Source organism: Dendrobates tinctorius, unplaced genomic scaffold (assembly GCF_039654945.1).
Source record: "Dendrobates tinctorius isolate UK_male_01 unplaced genomic scaffold, ASM3965494v1 ptg000158l, whole genome shotgun sequence".
NCBI lineage: Eukaryota > Metazoa > Chordata > Amphibia > Anura > Dendrobatidae > Dendrobates > Dendrobates tinctorius.
In genome coordinates, this window is record NW_027361825.1 from 29,104,682 (window position 1) to 29,126,641 (window position 21,960).

Below are 21,960 nucleotides of genomic sequence, written 5' to 3' on the forward strand. Positions count from 1 at the left end.
ATGTAGTAAGCATGTAGTATGTAGTATGTATTTTGTATGAATGTAGTATGTATGTAGTATGTAGTATGTATGTTGTATGAATGTAGTATATATGTAGCATGTATGTATTATGTAGTATGTATGTATGTTGTATAAATGTAGTATATATATAGTATATATGTAGTATGTAGTTTGTATGTATGTTGTATGAATGTAGTATGTATGTAGTATGTATGTATGTTGTATGAATGTAGTATATATGAAGTATGTATGTAGCATGTATGTTGTATGAATGTTGTATATATGTAGTATGTATGTAGTATGTAGTATGTATGTTTTTTTTTTATACATTCAATACATTAGCAGGATGATGGGACTACTACTGTCCCATCATTGGCTAATGTGTCAATCACTGCCATTGTAGCAGGCATAGCCCGATGGGACTTGTAGGGACACAACCCCCGGCAGGCCCGTACAGACCCCCGGCAGCCCGCACAGACCGCCGGCAGGCTCGCACAGACCCACGGCAGTCCGCACAGACCCCCGGCAGGCCCGTACAAACCCCCGGCAGCCCGCACAGACCCCCGGCAGGCCTGCACAGACCCCCGGCAGGTCCGCACAGACCCCCGGCAGGCCCGTACAGACGCCCGGCAGGCCCGCACAGACCCCCGGCAGGCCCGCACAGACCCCCGGCAGGCCCGCACAGACCGCGCATCATGATGACATCATTTCAGCAGCCAATCACAGCCATGCCATTAGTTAACATGGCTGACACAACTGGCTCATTGCATTATGGGAACTTCCGATTCCGGTATTCGACATTGTAAAAATATCGGTACTCTGTATCGGGAATCCGATACAGCGAATATCGGCCCATACCCGATATTTGCAGTATCAGAATGCTCAACACTAGTCAGCATACATCTCATCATTTCTGTCAGAGTTCTGTTTTTCCTTTCTGCTACTCCATTTTGTTCAGGTGTGTACGGAAAAGTTTTCTGGGGTTCTATTCCATTCTGCCTTGAGTATTTCTATTTTGTGACCTGTAAATTCACCTCCATTATCACTTCTGATGACAATTGGCTTCATTTGAAATTTGTTACTCGACCTTGTTACGTAGTCTGCAAGTTTATAAAAAAAACTTCACTTTTGTTCCTAATTAAGTATGTGACTGTGTATCTCGAGTAGTCATCTATGAAAGTCACCATGTATCTATTTCCTCCTGATGTAGTCACTTGCATGGGTCCACGTACATCAGTATGTACCAAATCAAGTGGTCTTTTGATTTTCATCTCACTTTCTTTTGGAATAGATATTCTTGTGGCTTTAGATTTTATACAACATTCACATCTTACGGTAATTGAGCAATCTGAAATCTCTAGATCTTTTGTCAATTCTTTTCTTTGTAGTTCCCTTATACTGTCAGGGTGTCTGTGTCTTTGACGTCTATGCCACACATGAATACAGTTCTTGTGATCATGTGTACATACCTTCATCTGTTCCTTTGGTGTGTTGAGTTGATATAATTGTTCATCTGCCTTGACATTGATTATCACCTTGTTTCCTGCTAGAATTGCACACTCATTGTCTTTGAATTATACAGTGAGTCCATTAGCTGTTAAACACTTCACAGATAACAATCCGCCTTCCAATTTTGGAACATACAACATATTCTGTACAAGTATCTTTGAATTTTGTCCGAACTTGTTTGAACATTTTAGCATACCTTGTCCTATACCTTCTGCTGTTATTTTGCTTCCATCTGCAAGATAAATGGCTTCTTTCTTATCTAAATCAAGATCAGTGAAGAAATTCTTGTCACTTGTCATATGACTCGTTGCTCCTGAATCAATAAACCAACCAAGTGATGATTTCTTGTCTGTTACTTTAAATGTGCCATTCCAATTATTCTCACATGAATTGGAAATTGTGCTTTTCACTTTCTGTGTATGCTTTCTATTTTGTAATTTTTGTTGTTCTGCTTTCCACATGGTACAGTCTTTCTTTAAATGACCTTTTTTTCTTACATCTGAAACATTCTCTTGTCTCTTTATTATAGGGTTTTTAAAAATTGTGTAGCTTTAAGAGCGTTTCCACTGTCCTTTTCAGTAGAAGAATCATTTGTCTGGTCTTTTCTTCTCTGATATTCATCTATTAGTCTAGTTTTCACAAAATCTAATGTGATGTCTTTTTCTGGTCTTGTCTCTAATGCGTTTATTAAGGCTTTATACAAATCTGGTAAACTGCACAATAATATTGCTGCTGCATGACTTTCTTTAATGTCTTCACCAATAGACCTTAGTTGTGATATTACTTCCATCATTGAGAATATGTGCTTCTACATATCGTCATTTGCACTCAATCTCATACTGTAAAGCTTTCTTAATAGAAATAACTTGTGATTTAAACTGGATCTTTCATGTAATAGTCTTAATGCGTCCCACATTCCTTTCGCTGTTTCTTCATTTCTTATGTGTATTAATTGAACATCATCCACTAATAAGCTAATGGTGGCTCTAGCTTCTCTATTCTTTCTATCCCATGTCTGATTACCTTCATCAGGTCTATCTGTATTGATTACTTCCCATAAATCATCTTTAGATAACAACATCTCTACTTTGAATTTCCTTAACTGATAATTTTCACTGTTCAGCTTAGCTACTGTGAGTTTCAGCTCAGTGCTGCACATCATTTTTATATAATCTTACTTGTTTTATGAAGATATTCTTCTTTCTTTCTTCTTGAGAGTTCCTGTATATCCTGTGTGTGGTGATTCTCTGTAATTATCTCCAGTGTGTGGTCATCCAGTTCCTGGAATCATAAATTCCTTTGTCCCTCTGTATCTGGATTTTTTTTTCAGGCTCCGTTCACTGGGTTTTATCTCCTTCTGTTAACAGAGATTATCTGCTTCTCTGGAGTCTGGATTTATTGCTTGGTGTTATCTTCTGGGTGTCTCTGTCCTGAGTGTCTGGGTGTCTGGGCCCATAACCTGTAGCAGAGTGTATCTTTTGAGAATCCACTGGTACACAGGAGAACTTCACTGAGCAAGTTATCTTGAGTAAACAGCATTTACTTCTTATGGGTAAACATGAGATAAGAATTCAGAAGCACACAGCCCGTGCTGCTGGCATAATACAGTCAAAATCGAAAGTAAAACTAACAATAGCAAGAGAGCTTCCCTCCCCAAAATACAGCAAACATTTAACTTCACTCTATCGCCATCTGCTGTCAGGCTAGTGTAAAGTCCTCCTTTACATAAACAATAAGTCCATTTCTGTTGCATATGCCAACACTTGCCACATCTCACATTGATGTGCCATCCTGGATGAGCTGCACTACCTGAGGCTCTTGTGTGGGTTGTAGAGTGCGTTTCATGCTACCACGAGTGTGAAAGCACAACCAACAGTCAAAAGTGACCAAAACAGTCAGAAAGCATTAGTACTGAGATGTGGTCTATGGTCCCCACTTGCAGAACCACTCCTTTATTGTGTCTTGATATTTGCCAATATTTTCCATCTGTTGTCGATTCCATTTGCACAACAGCATGTGAAATTGATTGTCAATCAGTGTTGCTTCCTAAGAGGATAGTTTGATTTCACAGAAGTTTGATTTCCTTGGAGTTATATTCTGTTGTTTTAGTGTTCCCTTTATTTTTTGAGCAGTGTATATGGAGGACTGAGCAGTGTATTTCAAAATATGGAGGAGTGTATTATACTATTTGGAGGACTGAGGAGTGTATTATACTATATGGAGATCTATGAGGAGTGTATTAAACTACATGGACTGAGCAGTGTATTTTAATATATGGAGGACTATGAGGAGTGTATTATACTATATGGAGCACTGAGAGTGTATTATACTATATGGAGGACTGAGCAGTGTATTTTAATATATGGAGGACTATATTATACTAAATGGAGGAATATGGGAAGTGTATAATATATGGAGGACTGAGGAGTGTATTTTAATATATGGAGGAATATGGGAAGTGTATTACACTATATGGAGGACTATGGGGAGTGTATTATACTATATCAAGGACGATGGGGCACATTATATTATATGGAGGACTATGGAGTGTGCATTTTACAATATGGAGGACTGTGGTGCACATTATAACATATGGAGGACTATGGGGTGTATTATACTAAACAAGCAAAATGCTGCATATTTATTGAGTAATTGGATTATGTCGGAACAAAAATCATTGTTGTCAGCAGCAAATCGCCCGGTGTAAACTGTAGATGTGCTGCTGATAACATGATACTGTATGGGGACAGATTGATCTAATAGTGATTGTTCGGTTCCTATCATTCTTTCTTAGTTGGTGTAAAGAGGCCGGGAAACAAGCGAATGACTTCAATATTGTCGATCACACTCGTTTAGCGGCCTGAATATAGCGCATGTAAATACAACGGAAATGCTTCTGTGTGATATGCAATATGTTAGCATTTGGGGCCCCATTTTAAACTTTTGCCTAGGGCCCCACTTTGCCTAAAACCAGCCCTGAACCCCGGAGTCCAACACTGCAAGGCTGCTAATGTTTTTGCATTGACAACTCATTGTTTCTGTGGTTGGAAGCCTATCACTGTGATGAAAATTGTGTGCATCACTGCTGTCGGGGAAAACCACTGTCAAGATTGTGTTCAAGCATATTTTGATACTGCAGAATGGGCGTGTCCCTTTTTCAGGTGGGGAGGCGACTGGCAAAATGTACTTTTGTATCAGGGATACAACTCACTGTTTCCTGTATAGTTATGATTCCAAATAGTGCTGACTTCTGGGTGCCAATCATGTTGCAGATAGTGCTGCAAGAAGGTGCACATGGGTCAGTCTCTTTCATGAGGACCAACTCCACAGTGTGTTGGTGGCGGGATAACACTCAAGCTTTCTTTCTCCATCCCCTCATGGCAACCATGGAGAACAGAGAGGGAATCATTAGCCTCTTTATCTCCTATCTGGTGTGCGTCCATCACTTCTTCCTTCTCGTCCTTTTCATGGTCCTTCTCAATTTGTTCCTCCCATGACAATTGCCTGTGAGACAACAGACCTAAAGGCATCCTCCTCTGCTTACTCACGATCACAGCATTCTGGGAGCAGGCAGAGGGCTGATAGCCCCGCTGCCTTTGGAACGGATACTCTGCGGCATGACGCAAGGTCCTGATTGCTGCCATGGTAATTCGATCTCGTCATGATGACATCTGGGTTACCAGAGGACTGCATGAATCAGGAAGTCTTTCAGTGCTGCTTCATCTGCATGCTATAAAAGCGATTAGCCTGCAAAAAATAATTGTCCCATAGTGGGACAAAGTAAAAAGTCAGAAAAAAGTAAAGAAAAAAAAATTAAACTGTAAAAATATTTTTCAAAAATATAAAAAATCAATATATTCTATCACTAAATAAATATTTGAGAAAAAAAATCTAAAACAATAAAAGTACACATCTTTGGAATCGCCACGTCCATAACGACCTGACCTATAGAACTGTCCAACTAGTTAACCCCTTAAGGCCATGTGCACACGATGCAGATTTGCAGCGTTTCCGCAGCGGATTTTACCGCTCAGAAACGTTGCATATCCGCATTGTGATGTACAGTACCTTTAAAATGAATGAAAAAAAAAAATGCTGTGCAGACGCTGCGGATTTTTCCGCGCGGTTTTCCTGCGGTACAAAATCCGCAGCATGTTACTTCTTTTGTGCGGTTTTCTATCTCCCCTGTTACGAAATCCGCAGGGGGAAGACCGCAATGGAAAACCGCACAAAAACCGCATGAAAACCGTGTGAAAAATGGAAGAAATCCGCAGGAAAAATGCAGGTCATTTGACCTGCGGTTTTCTTCCATTCTGCACGGAAAAATCCGCAGGGCTCAAAACTCCGTCTGCACTCAGCCTTAGTGAACAAAATAAAAACAAGGCAAACAATGCTTTATCATCATACTGCCAAATAAAAAGTGGAATAACACGCGACGGATATAAATAAACATGGTACAGCTGAAAATGTCATCTTGTCCTGCAAAAATCAAGCCCCCATATAGCTAAATCACCAGAAAAATAAAAAGGTTACAGCTCTCAAAATAAAGCATTGCAAAAATAATTATTGTATAAAAGCGCCAAATCATAAAAAAGATATAAATAAGGTATTTGAGGTATTGTTGTAATCATACAAACCAGAAAAATAAAACTGCCTTATCAATTTTACCACACACAAAATGGTATAATTGCCCCCCCCCAAAAAAAAAAGAAACTCATGAATTGCTGGTTTTTGTTCACCCTGCCTCCCAAAAATTGGAATAGACAGCGATCTAAAAATGTCATGTGCCCGAATATGGTACCAATAAAAAAAACGTCAACTTGTCCCGCAAAAAACAAGACCTCACATGACTCTGTGGGCTAAAACATGGAAAATTATAGCTCTCAAAATATGGTGATGCAAAAACTATTTTTTTGCAATAAAAAGCATCTTTTAGTGGATGACAGCAGCCAAATATAAAAACCCGCTACAAGGCTTCTTCTATGTGTCCTGGTATTTCCTGTACCAGAGATATCTGTGTCCGTGTGTGTAATACTTGCGGCACATGTGTGGCATGCATGTGCTGCATCACTACCAAAAGGACGGGCACCAGGAAAGAAGTGTTACAATAAGCGCTGTTTCCCAGCGCCGGGTGCTGAACTCGGCTCTCATCATTCTCCCCTGCTCTGTCGGCGATCAGCGCGAGCAGGGTAGAATGATGAGTTACATTAAAATAGTAAAAGAGACAGCAGGTGGCAGCTGATGGGATGATTACCCCCATCAGCCTACCTCTGCAGGTTCGTAAGGGGCCATGGTTATTGATCCCCCCAACCCAAAAATAGCAGCCTGCAGCTGCCCAGAAAAGGCAAATTTATTAGATGCACCAATTCTGGTGCTTGGCCCGGCTCTTCCCACTTGCCCTGTAGTGGTGGCAAGTGGGGTAATAGTTGTGGAGTTGATGTCACCTTTGCATTGTCTGGCGACATCAAGGCCACCACCAGCTTACCAGCCTGAGAATACCAGCCCCCAGCTGTAAGTTTTGTCTGGCTGGTTATCAAAAATAGGGGGAACCCACGTTTTTTGTTTAACCCCTTTCTGACATCAGACGTACCATCCCGTCCATGTGACCCAGGCCCCTATGCCCATGGACGGGATAGTACGTCTAGCGCGATCAGCGGCGCCCACGTGGTGATCGCCACTGATCGCAGCCGGGTGTAAGCTGATTATCACAGCTGACACCCGGCACTGTGTCAGGGGCGGTCACGGACCGCCCCCAACACGTTAACCCATTGCACACCGCGATCAAACACGATCGCGGTGTACCGGGGGTTAAAGGGAAGCATAGGCAGGGAGGGGGCTTCCTCCGTGCTTCCCTGAACCCCCCGCAGCAGCGCTGCACATTGCTCTTTCCCTGCAGGTCCCCGGATCCAAGATGGCGACGGGGACCTTCGGGGGCCTGCAGGGAGCTGGCTTCCTCAGTGCCTGCAAAGCGCAGGCAAGGAGGAAACCTGCACACTGCCTGTGACAGATTGCTGATCTGTCACAGTGATCTGTGATGTGACAGATCAGCGATCTGTCACAGGACAGTGATGTCCCCCCCTGGGACAACCTAATAAAGTTAAAAAAAAAAGTGTAAAAATAATTTTAAAAAATCGCTAAATAAACTAAAAAAAAATATTCCCTAATAAATTCATTTTTTGGAAATAAAAAAAACCAATAAAAGTACACATATTTGGTATCGCCGCGTCCGTGCCGACCTGCCCTATTAAACTGTCCCATTAGTTAACGCCTTTAGCAAACACCTTAAAAAATAAAAATAAAAAACGAAGCAAAAAATAATCATTTATTATCACACCGCCAAACAAAAAGTGCAATAACGCGCGATCAAAAGGACGCATATAAATATTCATGGTACCGCTGAAAACATCATCCCACAAAAAACGAGCTGCCACACAGCATCATCAGAGAAAAATAAAAAAGTTATAGCTCACAGAATAAAGCGATGCAAAAATAATTATTTTTATATAAAATTGTTTTTATTGCATAAAAGCGCCAAAACATAAAAAAAGACATAAATGAGGTATCGCTGTACCCATACTGGCCAGAGGAATAAAACGGCTTCATCAATTTTACCGCACGCGGAATGGTGTAAACGCACCCCCCAAAAGAAATTCATGAAATGCTGGTTTTTGTTCATTCTGGGTCCCAAAAATCGGAATAAAAAGCGAATAAAAAATGTCACATGCCCGAACATGATACCAATAAAAACGTCAACTCGTCCCACAAAAAATAAGACCTCACATGACTCAGTGGGTCAAAATACGGAAAATTTATAGCTCTCAATATGTGGTGATACAAAAACTATTTTTACAATAAAAAGTGTCTTTTAGCGTGTGACAGCTGCCAAATATAAAAACCGCCATAAATAGTAAATTTAACCCCCCATTATCACCCCCTTAGTTAGGGAAAAATAATAAAATTTAAAAAATGTATTTATTTCCATTTTCCCATTAGGGTTAGGGCTAGGGTTAGGGATAGGGCTAGGGTTAGGGCTGAGATTAGGGTTAGGGGTGTGTTGGGGTTAGGTTTGGAGTTAGAATTGGGGGTTTCCACTGTTTGGGCACATCAGGTGCTCTCCAAACGCAACATGGTGTCTGATCTCAATTCCAGCCAATTCTGCGTTGAAAAAGTCAAATGGTGCTCCTTCCCTTAGAAAGCTCTGCCGTGCGCCCAAACAGTGTTTTACCCCCACATATGGGGTATCAACCTACCCAGGACAAATTGGAAAACAACTTTTTGGGTCCTATTTCTCCTGTTGCACTTAGGAAAATAAAAAATTGGGGACAAAAATATCATTTTTGTGGGAAAAAAATATGATTTTTTTATTTTCACGCCCGGGCGTTATAAACTTCTGAGAAGCCCTTGGGGGTTCAAAGTGCTCACCACACATCTAGATAAGTTCCTTAGGGGGTCTAGTTTCCAAAATGGTGTCATTTGTGGGGGATTTCCACTGTTTAGGTACATCAGGGGCTCTCCAAAGGCAACATGACACCCACAGACCATTCCATCAAAGTCTGCATTCCAAAACGTCACTACTTCCCTTCCGAGCCCCAACATGGGCCCATACAGTAGTTTTCTCCCACATATGGGGCATCAGTGTACTCAGGACAAATTGGACAACAACTTTTGGGTGAAGCCCTTGGGGGTTCAAAATGCTCACCACTAGTGTTGAGCATTCCGATACCGCAAGTATCGGGTATCGGCCGATACTTGCTGTATCGGAATTCCGATACCGACATCCAATATTTTTTCAATATCGGGCATCGGAATCGGAAGTTCAAAGTTGATTGACAGCCGAAATGACGTCATCATGATGCGCGGTGTGTGCGCATCATGATGCGCCGTCATTTCGGGCCTTCCGGGGGTCTCTGCCGGCCTGCCGGGGGGCTGTGCCGGCCTGCCGGGGGGCTGTGTGGACTGCCCGAGGTCTGTACCGGCCTGCCGGGGGGCTGTGCCGGCCTGCCGGTGGTCTGTGCACCCTGTGGGGGTCTGTACCGGCCTGCCGGGGGGCTGTGCCGGCCTGCCGGTGGTCTGTGCACCCTGTGGGGGTCTGTACCGGCCTGCCGGGGGGGCTGTGCTGATGTCCGGGGGTCTGTGCAGGCATCGTCCGATGGGACTACAAGTCCCATCTGGCGATGCCTGCTACCATGACAGTGATTGACACATTAGCCAATGATGGGACAGTAGTAGTCCCATCATCCGGCTAATGTGTTAAATGTTAAAAAAAAAATAAAAAAATACTACATGCATGCTACATACATACTACATGCTACATACATACCACATATATACTACATGCATGCTACATGCTACATACATACTACATATATACTACATACATACTACATGCTACATACATACTACATACATACTACATTCATGCTACATACATACTACATGCTACATACATACTACATACATACTACATGCATTCTACATACATACTACATGCTACATACATACTACATACATAAAAAAAAAATAGTCCCTAGTCTCACTTTTGACATTGCTGTGTGAGAAAGTTCCCACGCAGCTTTTGCCATAAAGTGAGACTAGGGACTTTTTTTTTTTAAGTGGCGGAGGAATACAGTGCGGAAGGATACCTACCTCCCGTCATTGGATTCCTGCAGCCCGTAGAGAGCGGCAGCATCAGCTGATGCTGCAGTTCTTTACCCAAGATCGTCGTGGGACACACTCGTGGACTGCTTCGGATCATGGGTGAGTATTTTTGTGGTTTGTTATGTTAATATTTATTCCGTAAAAGACAATGGCTTTGGGGAACAATGTGACAAGTATTGGTAAGTATGTTACTCAATGTTATATGTACTGTATGTCTATGTATGTATTGTATGAATGTATTGTATGTAGCATGCATGTAGTATGTATGTAGTATGTATGTAGCATGTAGTATGTATGTAGCATGCATGTAGTATATATGTAGTATGTATGTAGCATGTAGTATGCATGTAGCATGCATGTAGTATGTATGTAGTATGTATGTAGCATGTAGCATGCATGTAGTATGTATGTAGCATGCATGTAGTATATATGTAGTATGTATGTAGTATGTATGTAGCATGTAGCATGTATGTAGTATGTATGTAGTATGTATGTAGCATGCATGTAGTATATATGTAGTATGTATGTAGCATGCATGTAGTATGTATGTAGCATGCATGTAGTATATATGTAGTATGTATGTAGTATGTATGTAGCATGTAGTATGTATGTAGTATGTATGTAGCATGTAGTATGTATGTAGCATGCATGTAGTATATATGTAGTATGTATGTAGCATGCATGTAGTATGTATGTAGTATGTATGTAGCATGCATGTAGTATATATGTAGTATGTATGTAGCATGTAGCATGCATGTAGTATGTATGTAGCATGCATGTAGTATATATGTAGTATGTATGTAGTATGTATGTAGCATGTAGTATGTATGTAGTATGTATGTAGCATGTAGTATGTATGTAGCATGCATGTAGTATATATGTAGTATGTATGTAGCATGTAGTATGTATGTAGCATGTAGTATGTATGTAGCATGCATGTAGTATATATGTAGTATGTATGTAGCATGTAGTATGTATGTAGCATGCATGTAGTATGTATGTAGTATGTATGTAGCATGTAGTATGTATGTAGCATGCATGTAGTATGTATGTAGCATGTAGCATGCATGTAGTATATATGTGGTATGTATGTAGCATGTAGTATGTATGTAGCATGCATGTAGTATGTAGATAGTATTTTTTTTTTTTTTTTTTTTAACATTTAACACATTAGCCGGATGATGGGACTACTACTGTCCCATCATTGGCTAATGTGTCAATCACTGTCATGGTAGCAGGCATCGCCCGATGGGACTTGTAGTCCCATTAGACGATGCCTGCACAGACCCCCGGACATCAGCACAGCCCCCCGGCAGGCCGGCACAGCCCCCCGGCAGGCCGGTACAGACCCCCACAGGGTGCACACTCCACCGGCAGGCCGGCACAGCCCCCCAGCAGGCCGGTACAGACCCCGGGCAGTCCGCACAGCCCACCGGCAGGCCGGCACAGCCCCCCGGCAGGCCGGCAGAGACCCCCGGAAGGCCCGTACAGACCCCCGAGAGGCTGTACAAGGGCAGGAAAGGGTTTTTCCAATTCCGATACCGGAAGTCTCATAGACTTGAATGGGACTTCCGGTATCGGCATCGGCGATACCGATACTTTTTTTAAAGATCGGCCGATCCATTCCGATCCGATATTTTGACGTATCGGACTGTATCGCTCAACTCTACTCACCACACACCTAGATAAGTTCCGTAGGGGGTCTAGTTTCCAAAATGGTGTCATTTGTGGGGGGTTTCCACTGTTTAGGTACATCATGGGCTCTCCAAAGGCAACATGACACCCGCAGAGCATTCCATCAAAGTCTGCATTCCAAAACGTCACTACTTCCCTTCCGAGCCCCGACGTGGGCCCATACAGTAGTTTTCTCCCACATATGGTGTATCAGGGTACTCAGGACAAATTGGACAACAACTTTTGGGGTCCATTTTCTCCTGGTACCCTTGGGAAAATAAAAGAAATGGGGACTAAATGATCATGTTTGTGGAAAAAATATGATTTTTTTATTTTCACGCCCGGGCGTTATAAACTTCTGTGAAGCACTGGGGGAGTTCAAAATGCTCACCACACACCTAGATAAGTTCCTTACGGGGTCTAGTTTCCAAAATGTTGTAATTTGTGGGGGGTGTCCACTATTTAGGTACATTAGGGACTCTCCAAAGGCAACATGACACCCGCAGAACATTCCATCAAAGTCTGCATTCCAAAACATCACTACTTCCCTTCCGAGCCCCAACGTGGGCCCATATAGTAGTTTTCTCCCACATATCGGGTATCGGGGTACTCAGGACAAATTGGAAAACAACTTTTGTGGTCCATTTTCTTCTGGTATGCTTGGAAAAATAAAAAAATTGGGGACTAAATGATCATGTTTGTGGAAAAAATAAGATTTTTTTATTTTCACACCCGGGCGTTATAAACTTCTGTGAAGCACTGGGGGAGTTCAAAGTGCTCGAGACACATATAGATAAGTTCCTTATGGGGTCTAGTTTCCAAAATGGGGTCACTTGTGGGGGGATTCCACTGTTTAGGTACATCAGGAGCTTTCCAAACGCAACATGATGTCCGATCTCAATTCCAGCCAAAAAAGTCAAATGGCGCTGCTTCCATTCCGAGCTCTGCCATGCGCCCAAATAGTGGTTTACCCCCACATATGGGGTATCAGCGTACTCAGGACAAATTGCACAATAACTATTAGGGTCCTGTTACCCTTGGGAAAGTAAGAATTGAGGGTGAAAAGATCATTTTTGTGGAAAAAATATGATTTTATAATTTTACGGCTGTACATTATAAACTTCTGTGAAGCCCTTGGGGGTTCAAAGTTCGCACAACATATCTAGATAAGTTCCTTGTGGGGTCTAGTTTCCATAATGGGGTCACTTGTGGGGGGTTTCCACTGTTTAGGTACATCAGGGGCTCTCCAAACGTGACATGGCATCCAATCAGAATTCCAGCCAATTTTACATTGAAAAAGTCAAACGGCGCTCCTTCCCTTCTGAGCTCTGCCATGCGCAGAAACGGTGGTTCCCCCCCACATATCAGGTATCAGCGTACTCAGGACAAATTGCACAATAACTTTTCCAGTCCAATTTCTCCTTTTACCCTTGTAAAATAAAAAAAATTGAACCTGAAATATTTTTTTTGTGAAAAAAAGTTAAATGCTCATTTTTTTTTAAATATTCAAAAAATTCCTGTGAAGCACCTGAAGGGTTAATAAACTTCTTGAATGTGGTTTTGAGCACCTTGAAGGGTGCAATTTTTAGATTGGTGTCACTTTTGGGTATTTTCTATCATATAGACCCCTCAAAGTGGCTTCAAATGTGATGTGGTTCGTAAAAATAAAATGGTGTTGTCAAAATGAGAAATCGCTGGTCAACTTTTAACCCTTATAACTTCCTAACAAAAAAAATTTTGGTTCCAAAATTGTGCTGATGTAAAGTAAACATGTGGGAAATGTTACTTATTTAGTTTTTTTGCCGTATCTCTGTGATTTAAGGGCATAAAAATTCATAGTTGGAAAATTGCGAAATTTCAAAATTTTCGCAAAATTTCTGTTTTTTTCACAAATAAACGCTAGTTATATGAATGAAATTTTACCACTAACATGAAGTACAATATGTAATGAGAAAACATTGTCAGAATCACCGGGATCCTTTGAAGCATTTCAGAGTTATTACCTCATAAAGGGACAGTGGTCAGAATTGTAAAAATTGGCCCAGTCATGAACGTGCACACCACCCTTTGGGGGTAAAGGGGTTAATAACCGTATTTAGTATTTATTTACAGTGCAGGAGCAGCAGATGAATACTCCCGCTGTTCTTGCTGTCACTGTTATTATGTTATTAGCAGCAGGGGTTGGCTGATGGGAGTAATAGCCCCATCAGCCGCCATCTCTTGTATTACTTAAATGTAGCTCATCATTCTCCCCTGCGCCGATTGTCGGCAAAGCAGGGGAGAATGATGAGAGCCATGTTCAGCACCTGACAATCTGCTAGCGGGATCCGTTAGATAGCGGCGCTAACGCTATCTAACAGATTCGTTAGCGCACCCATTGCCCGCAATGTTAATAACGCATACTAACTCATGCCGAAATCGGCATGCATTAGCAAGTATGTGTTATTTCATAACGCACCCTTGAACGCTGCTTGCAGCGTTTTTGGGTGCGTTGGCAATAACGCACAGCGAACGGACCCTTTGGCTGTGCATAGGAATGTATGGGCTAACGCATGGTAGCGCTAGGTACCGGAGCGCTACCATGCATTAACACATATCATTTGCACTATGGCGCTAGAGATACCAAAAATGACATTAGCGTAAGCGTATCCATCTAACGGATCCGTTAAACAGATGCCCTAACGCAATGTGAACCTAGCCTAACAGTAAAATCTGGCGCTGCTTGCCTTCTGAGCTCTGCCATGTGCCCAAACAGTGGTTTACCCCTACATATGGGGTATCAGCATACTCGGGACAGATTGCACAACAACTTTTGGGGTCCAATTTCTCTTGTTACCCTTGAGGAAATAAAAAATTGGGGGCAAAAAGATCAGTTTTGTGAACAAAAATATGATTTTTTGCTTTTACGGCTCTACGCTATAAACTTCTGTGAAGAACTTGTGGGTTCAAAGTGCTCACCACACATCTAGATAATCTCCTTGGCGGGGTCTACTTTCCAAAATGGTGTCACTTGAGGGAGGTTTAGACTGTTCAGGCACATCAGGGTCTCTCCAAATGCGACATGGCGGCCGATCTTAATTCCAGCCAATTTTGTGTTGAAAAAGTAAAACGGCGCTCTTTCCCTTCCGAGCTCTTGCATGCACCCAAAAAGTGGTTTACCTGCATATATGTGGTATCGGCGTACTCAGTACAAATTGTACAACAATGTTTGGGGTCCAATTTCTCCTGTTACCCTTGGTAAAATAAAACAAATTGAATCTGAATTAAATTTTTTGTGAAAAAAATTTAAACGTTCATTATTTTTAAACATTCCAAAAATTCCAGTGAAGCACCTGAAGGGTTAATAAGCTTCTTGAATGTGGTTTTTAGCACCTTCAGGGGTGCAGTTTTTAGAATGGTGTCACTTTTGGGTATTTTCTATCATATTGACCCCTCAAAGTGACTTCAAATGTGAAGTGGTCCCTAAAAAAAAATGGTGTTGTAAAAAAGAGAAATCACTGGTCAACTTTTAATCTTTAGGGTATGTGCACACGCTGCGGATTCCGCTGCGTTTCCGCAGCGGTTTTGGCCGCTGCGGACCCGCAGCAGTTTTAGCTGCGGTGTACAGTATCATTCAAATGAATGGTAATAAAAAAACGCTGTGTAGACGTTGCAGAAAAATCCGCGCGGATTTGCTGCGGTTTTGAAACCGCAGAAAGAAGTGACATGTCAATTCTTTCTGCGGAATCCGCAGCGGGTTCCTATCTCCACCATCGTGGAGATGGTGAATCCACAACACCAAACCGCAGATAATCCGCAGGTCTTTTGACCTGCGGTTTATCTGCGGTTTTTGCAAAATCCGTGCGGATTAATCCGCAGCGGATTCCGCAGCGTCTGCACACACCCTTAGAGTATGTGCACACGTTGCGGATTTGTTGCGGATCTGCAGTGGATTTGCCCCTGCGGATCCACTGCAGATCTGCAAGTGATTTACAGTACAATGGGGAAAAAAACACTGTGCACATGCTGAGGAAAAATCCACGTGGAAACGCATGTCAATTCTTTGTGCGGATTCCGCAGCGCTTTTACACCCATTCCATTATAGGAATCCGCAGGTGTAAAGACGCCATACCAAATCCGCACAAAATCTACAATAAATCCACATAGAAAACGCGCTGATTTTGACCTGCGGATTCTGCCAAAAGATGCAGATTCCACACGGAAAATTCTGCACAGCAATCCGCAACGTGTGCACATACCCTTATGACTTCCTAACAAAAAATTTGGTTCCAAAATTGTGCTGATGTAAACTAGACATGTGACAAATGTTACTTATTAACTATTTTGTGAGATATGACTCTGCTTTAATTAAGGGCATCAAAATTAAAGTTAGAAAATGGTGAATTTTTCAACTTTTCACCAAATTTCAGTTTTTTTTTCACAAATAAACGCAAGTCATATCGAAGAAATTTTACTGCTGTCATAAAGTACAATATAAATTACAGAAAACTGACGGCACATCTAGAACTAGTCTGAACAGGTGCATACCAAAAAACAGCTTACATATCAAAATTAGAAAATTGTTGCACTCAATTGCATTAAGGCATATCAATGTGAAATACAAGAAGTGTGAATAGCGTAATGGCTTTTGAAATTTAGGAAAAACACACGAGATACTTAGCACAAAATGTGGCCAAAAATGTGAGCCCATTCACCAACGTCAAGGTGATCTCATTGAATGGGTCCCAGACCTGACTGCCTAATGTGAACACTTACCTATGGTTAATAACTTGGTAAAGCCTGTATTTATAGAAAGATCGAAACCAAATGTGATTGGATGGAATTAAAATCACAGCATGGTGAAGGGCAGAGTGCTCAGTCAGAAAGCTAGCATACAAATTACAGAAAACTGACGGCACATCTAGAACTAGTCTGAACAGGTACATACCAAAAAGCAGCTTACATACCAAAATTAGGAAATGGTTGCACTCAATTGCATTAAGGCATATCAATGTGAAATACTAGAAGTGTGAATAGCATAATGGCTTTTGAATTTTAGGAAAAACACACGAGATACTTAGCACATAATTTGGCCAGAAAACATGAGCCCATTCACCAACGTCAAGGTGATCTCATTGAATGGGTCCCTAAATTTTCCAAAATTTCAAAAGCTATTACACTATTCACACTTCTTGTATTTCACATTGATGTGCCTTAATGCAAATAAGTTCAACCATTTTCTAATTTTGATAAAGTACAGTATGTCATGAGAAAACAGAATCAGTGGAATCCGTTGAAGCGTTCCAGAGTTATTAACTCATAAAGGGATAGTGGTCAGGATTGTAAAAATTGGCCGGGTCAGAAAGGAGAAAACAGGCTGGGTCGCAAAGGGGTTAGGGCAGAGGTTGAGTGCCCAGGTGGAGGCCCTAAAGGAAGTGGAGGAGGCAAGATCACTGGAGGAAGTATTAGACACAGATGTCTGTTCCGCAAGCCCAGGGGATTCCAAGATATGGCGTCTAGTGACACCTTGTTGTCTAGTGCTTTAAGTCTCCATCCACTGGTGTGTAGTAGTTTAGTTCTCCAAACCCTGTTGTCTATTAGCTTAGTTCTCCATCTTATGGTGTGTAGTGGTTTACTTTTCTATCCCCAAGCACTTGGCAAGCCTTGGGGATTGCAAAAATTGTGGAGACTGCCGCTACAGCTACCAGCCACACTGTGCCAAGTCATTTAGATGTAACTCCCCTGTTTGATCATCCAGGTGTCATTGTTGAAATGTACCCTGGCAGATGTAGAATTTTTCAGGGAACGGGTGATGTCTGCGACTTGTTGCTGTAGCGCAGGCACATCTTTTTTAGAGAAGTATTGATAACTGGGAAATTGGTATTATGGGGACTGTGACGGCCATCAGCTTTCAGAAACCATCTGTATCCAGACGGCATAAAGGCTAGTGATGAGCGAGCATGCTTGGTAATGCTCATTACTCGCCCGAATATCGCTGTACTCGTGGTACTCGACGAGCACCGAGCATTTCTGGTATTATTTGGCGGGAGTTTGGGTCTCCGCCCTGCAAGTTTGGCGCTCTTTAGAGCGCCAATCAACATGCAGGGATTGTCTGCCGCACACTGTAATGCAGCAGCTATCCTTGTTGTGGTATTACAGTGATTGGCTGGCAGCACAGTGTCATCAGGTCTATAAGAGACCTGCCGCCGCCCTGATCATCACAGGCACGTCCGGAGTCAGACAGTGTAGGGAAAGCTGCTGCTGACATAGGGTCAGATTTGGAGGGTTAATAAGTTAGTGTGGGTATACCATCATAGAAGCCACAAACCCAGCTAAACAAACAGTCCTTCTAAGGACTAATTATGGGGTATATAGATTGCAGTGCTAGGTAGGCAGGTGAGTGCATGAGGCTATATACATATCAGTGCAAGACATGCAGGCACTGTATGTGGGTATATAGATCTCATTGCATACATCAAGAGGGTTCATTCCAATACTGTCTGCTGCTGCTTCTGCTGCTGCCTATTACATATATACCTAGCTCCATGTACCAGTGGCTAGAAATATTTTTTTTGCATCTAGAGGCTAGTTTCACACTAGCGCTTTTGAGCGCAGCAGCCTGCGCACGGCCGCCGCTAAGCCCCGCCCCCTGCCGCGCCTCCGCCGGTAGCTCCGCCTACCGGCACAAGACGCTGCATGCGTCCTGCGTCCCCTATCTTTATCACTGGGGCGCAGGCCGTGCGCAATATGCGCTTGGCTGCGCATGCGTCCTTTTGACGGTGTGCCGACCTGCGCCAAACGCAACCTGCTGCAGTTTGGTTGCGCTCAGCGCACCGTCAAAAAGGCACATGCGCCGCCAAACACATATTGCGCACGGCCTGCGCTCCAGTGATAAAGATAGGGGAAGCAGGACGCATGCAGCGTCATGCGCCAGTAGGCGGAGCTACCAGCGGAGGCGCGACAGGGGCGGGGCTTAGCGGCGGCCGTGCGCAGGCCGTCGCTGCGCTCAAAAGCGCTAGTGTGAAACTAGCCTAATCCTGATTATTTTATTCCAAAGCAATCCAGAACACTTTTTTTTCCTCCATTTGCTTGTTGACACTGCAGACTACAGCCAGATACTAAATGCATGCAATATACATACTACATATATACCACATATATACTACATGCATACTACATATATACCACATGCATGCAACATACATATATACTACATATATACTACATGCATACTACATATATACCACATATATACTACATGCATGCAACATACATATAGACTACATATATACTACATGCAACATATATACTACATGTATACTACATGCATGCAACATACATACTACATACATACTACATATATACTACATGCACACTACATATATACCACATGCATGCAACATACATACATACAACATATATACTACATGCATGCAATATGCATACTACATATATACCACATATATACTACATGCATGGAACATACATATATACTACATATATGCTACATGCAACATGCATACTACATATATACTACATGCATGCAACATATATACCACATGCATGCAACATACATATATACTACATGCATGCAACATGCATACTACATATATACAACATACTGTATATACTACATGCATACTACATATATACCACATGCATACAACATACATATATACTACATATATACTACATGCATACTACATATATACCACATATATACTACACGCATGCAACATACATATATACTACATATATACTACATGCAACATACATACTACATATATACCTCATGCATGCAACATACATACTACATACATACTACATATATACTACATGCATGCTACATATATACCACATGCATGCAACATCCATCCAACATATATACTACATGCATGCAACATGCATACTACATATATACCACATATATACTACATGCATGCAACATACATACATACAACATATATACTACATGCATGCAACATGCATACTACATATATACCACATATATACCACATGCATGCAACATACATATATACTGCATGCAACATGCATACTACATATATACTACATGCATGCAACATACATACTACATATATACCACATGCATGCAACAAAAATACTACATATATACCACATATATACTACATATATACCACATGCATGCAACATACATATATACTACATGCATACTACATATATACCACATATATACTACATGCATGCAACAAACATACTACATATACCACATATGTACTACATGCATACTACATATATACCACATGCATGCAACATACATATATAGTACATATATACTACATGCATGCAATATACATATATACTACATGCATGCTACATACATACTACATATATACCACATGCATGCAACATGCACACTACATATATACTACATGCATGCAACATACATATATACTACATACAATACATTCATACAATACATACATATTGAAATACAGTACATATAACATAGAGTACATACTCACAATCACTTCTCACTTTGATCCCCAAAGCCATTGTCGTCTGTGGAATAAATATTAAAATAACAAACCACCAATATACTTACCCCTGATCCGCAGAAGTCCACGAGTGTCCCACGATGATCTTGTGTGGAGAACAGCATCAGCTGATGCTACCGTTCTCTACGGGCTCCAGGAAACCAATGACGGGAGGTAGGTATCTTTCCGCACTGTATTCCTCCACCACTGTAAAAAAAAAAAAAAGTCCCTAATCTCATTTTATGGCATTGCTGTGTGAGAAATTTCCCATACAGCTTTTGCCATAAAGTGAGACTAGGGACTTTTTTTTACAGTGGCAGAGGAATACAGTGCGGAAGGATACCTACCTCCCATCATTGGATTCCTGGAGCCCATAGAGAATGGTAGCATCAGCTGATGCTGCTGTTCTCCACGCAAGATCGTCGTGGGACACTCGTGGACTTCTGCGGATCAGGGGTAAGTATATTGGTGGTTTGTTATTTTAATATTTATTCCACAGATGACAATGGCTTCGGGGATCAAAGTGACAAGTGATTGTGAGTATGTACTCTATGTTATATGTACTGTATATCTATATGTATGCATTGTATGAATGTATTGTATGTAGTATATATGTATGTTGCATGCATGTAGTATATATGTAGTATGCATGTTGCATGCATGTGGTATATATGTAGTATGTATGTTGCATGCATGTAGTATATATGTATATTGCATGCATGTAGTATATATGTAGTATATATGTAGTATGCATGTTGCATGCATGTGGTATATATGTAGTATGTATGTTGCATGTAGTATATATGTAGTATATATGTATGTTGCATGCATGTAGTATATGTTGTATATATGTAGTATGCATGTTGCATGCATGTAGTATGTATGTTGCATGCATGTAGTATATATGTGGTATATATGTAGTATGCATGTGGCATGCATGTGGCATATATGTAGTATGTATGTTGCATGCATGTAGTATATATGTAGTATGCATGTTGCATGTAGTATATATGTTGCATGCATGTAGTATATATGTGGTATACATGTAGTATGCATGTTGCATGCATGTGGTATATATGTAGTATATATGTAGTATGCATGCTGCATGCATGTGGTATATGTAGTATGTATGTTGCATGCATGTAGTATATATGTAGTATGCATGTGGTATATATGTAGCATGCATGTTGCATGTAGTATATATGTATGATGCATGCATGTAGTATATATGTTGTATGTATGTTGCATGCATGTATTATATGTGGTATATATGTAGTATGCATGTTGCATGTAGTATATATCTATATATGTTGCATGCCATGCATGTAGTATATATGTGGTATATATGTAGTATGCATGTTGCATGCGTGTAGTATATATGTTGTATGTATGCATGTTGCATGCATGTAGTATATATGTGGTATATATGTAGTATGCATGTTGCATGCATGTAGTATATATGTTGTATAGATGTATGTTGCATGCATGTGGTATATATGTAGCATGCATGTTGCATGTAGTATATATGTAGTATATATGTAGTATATATATATATTGCATGCATGTAGTATATATGTAGTATGTATGTTGCATGCATGTAGTATATATGTGGTATATATGTAGT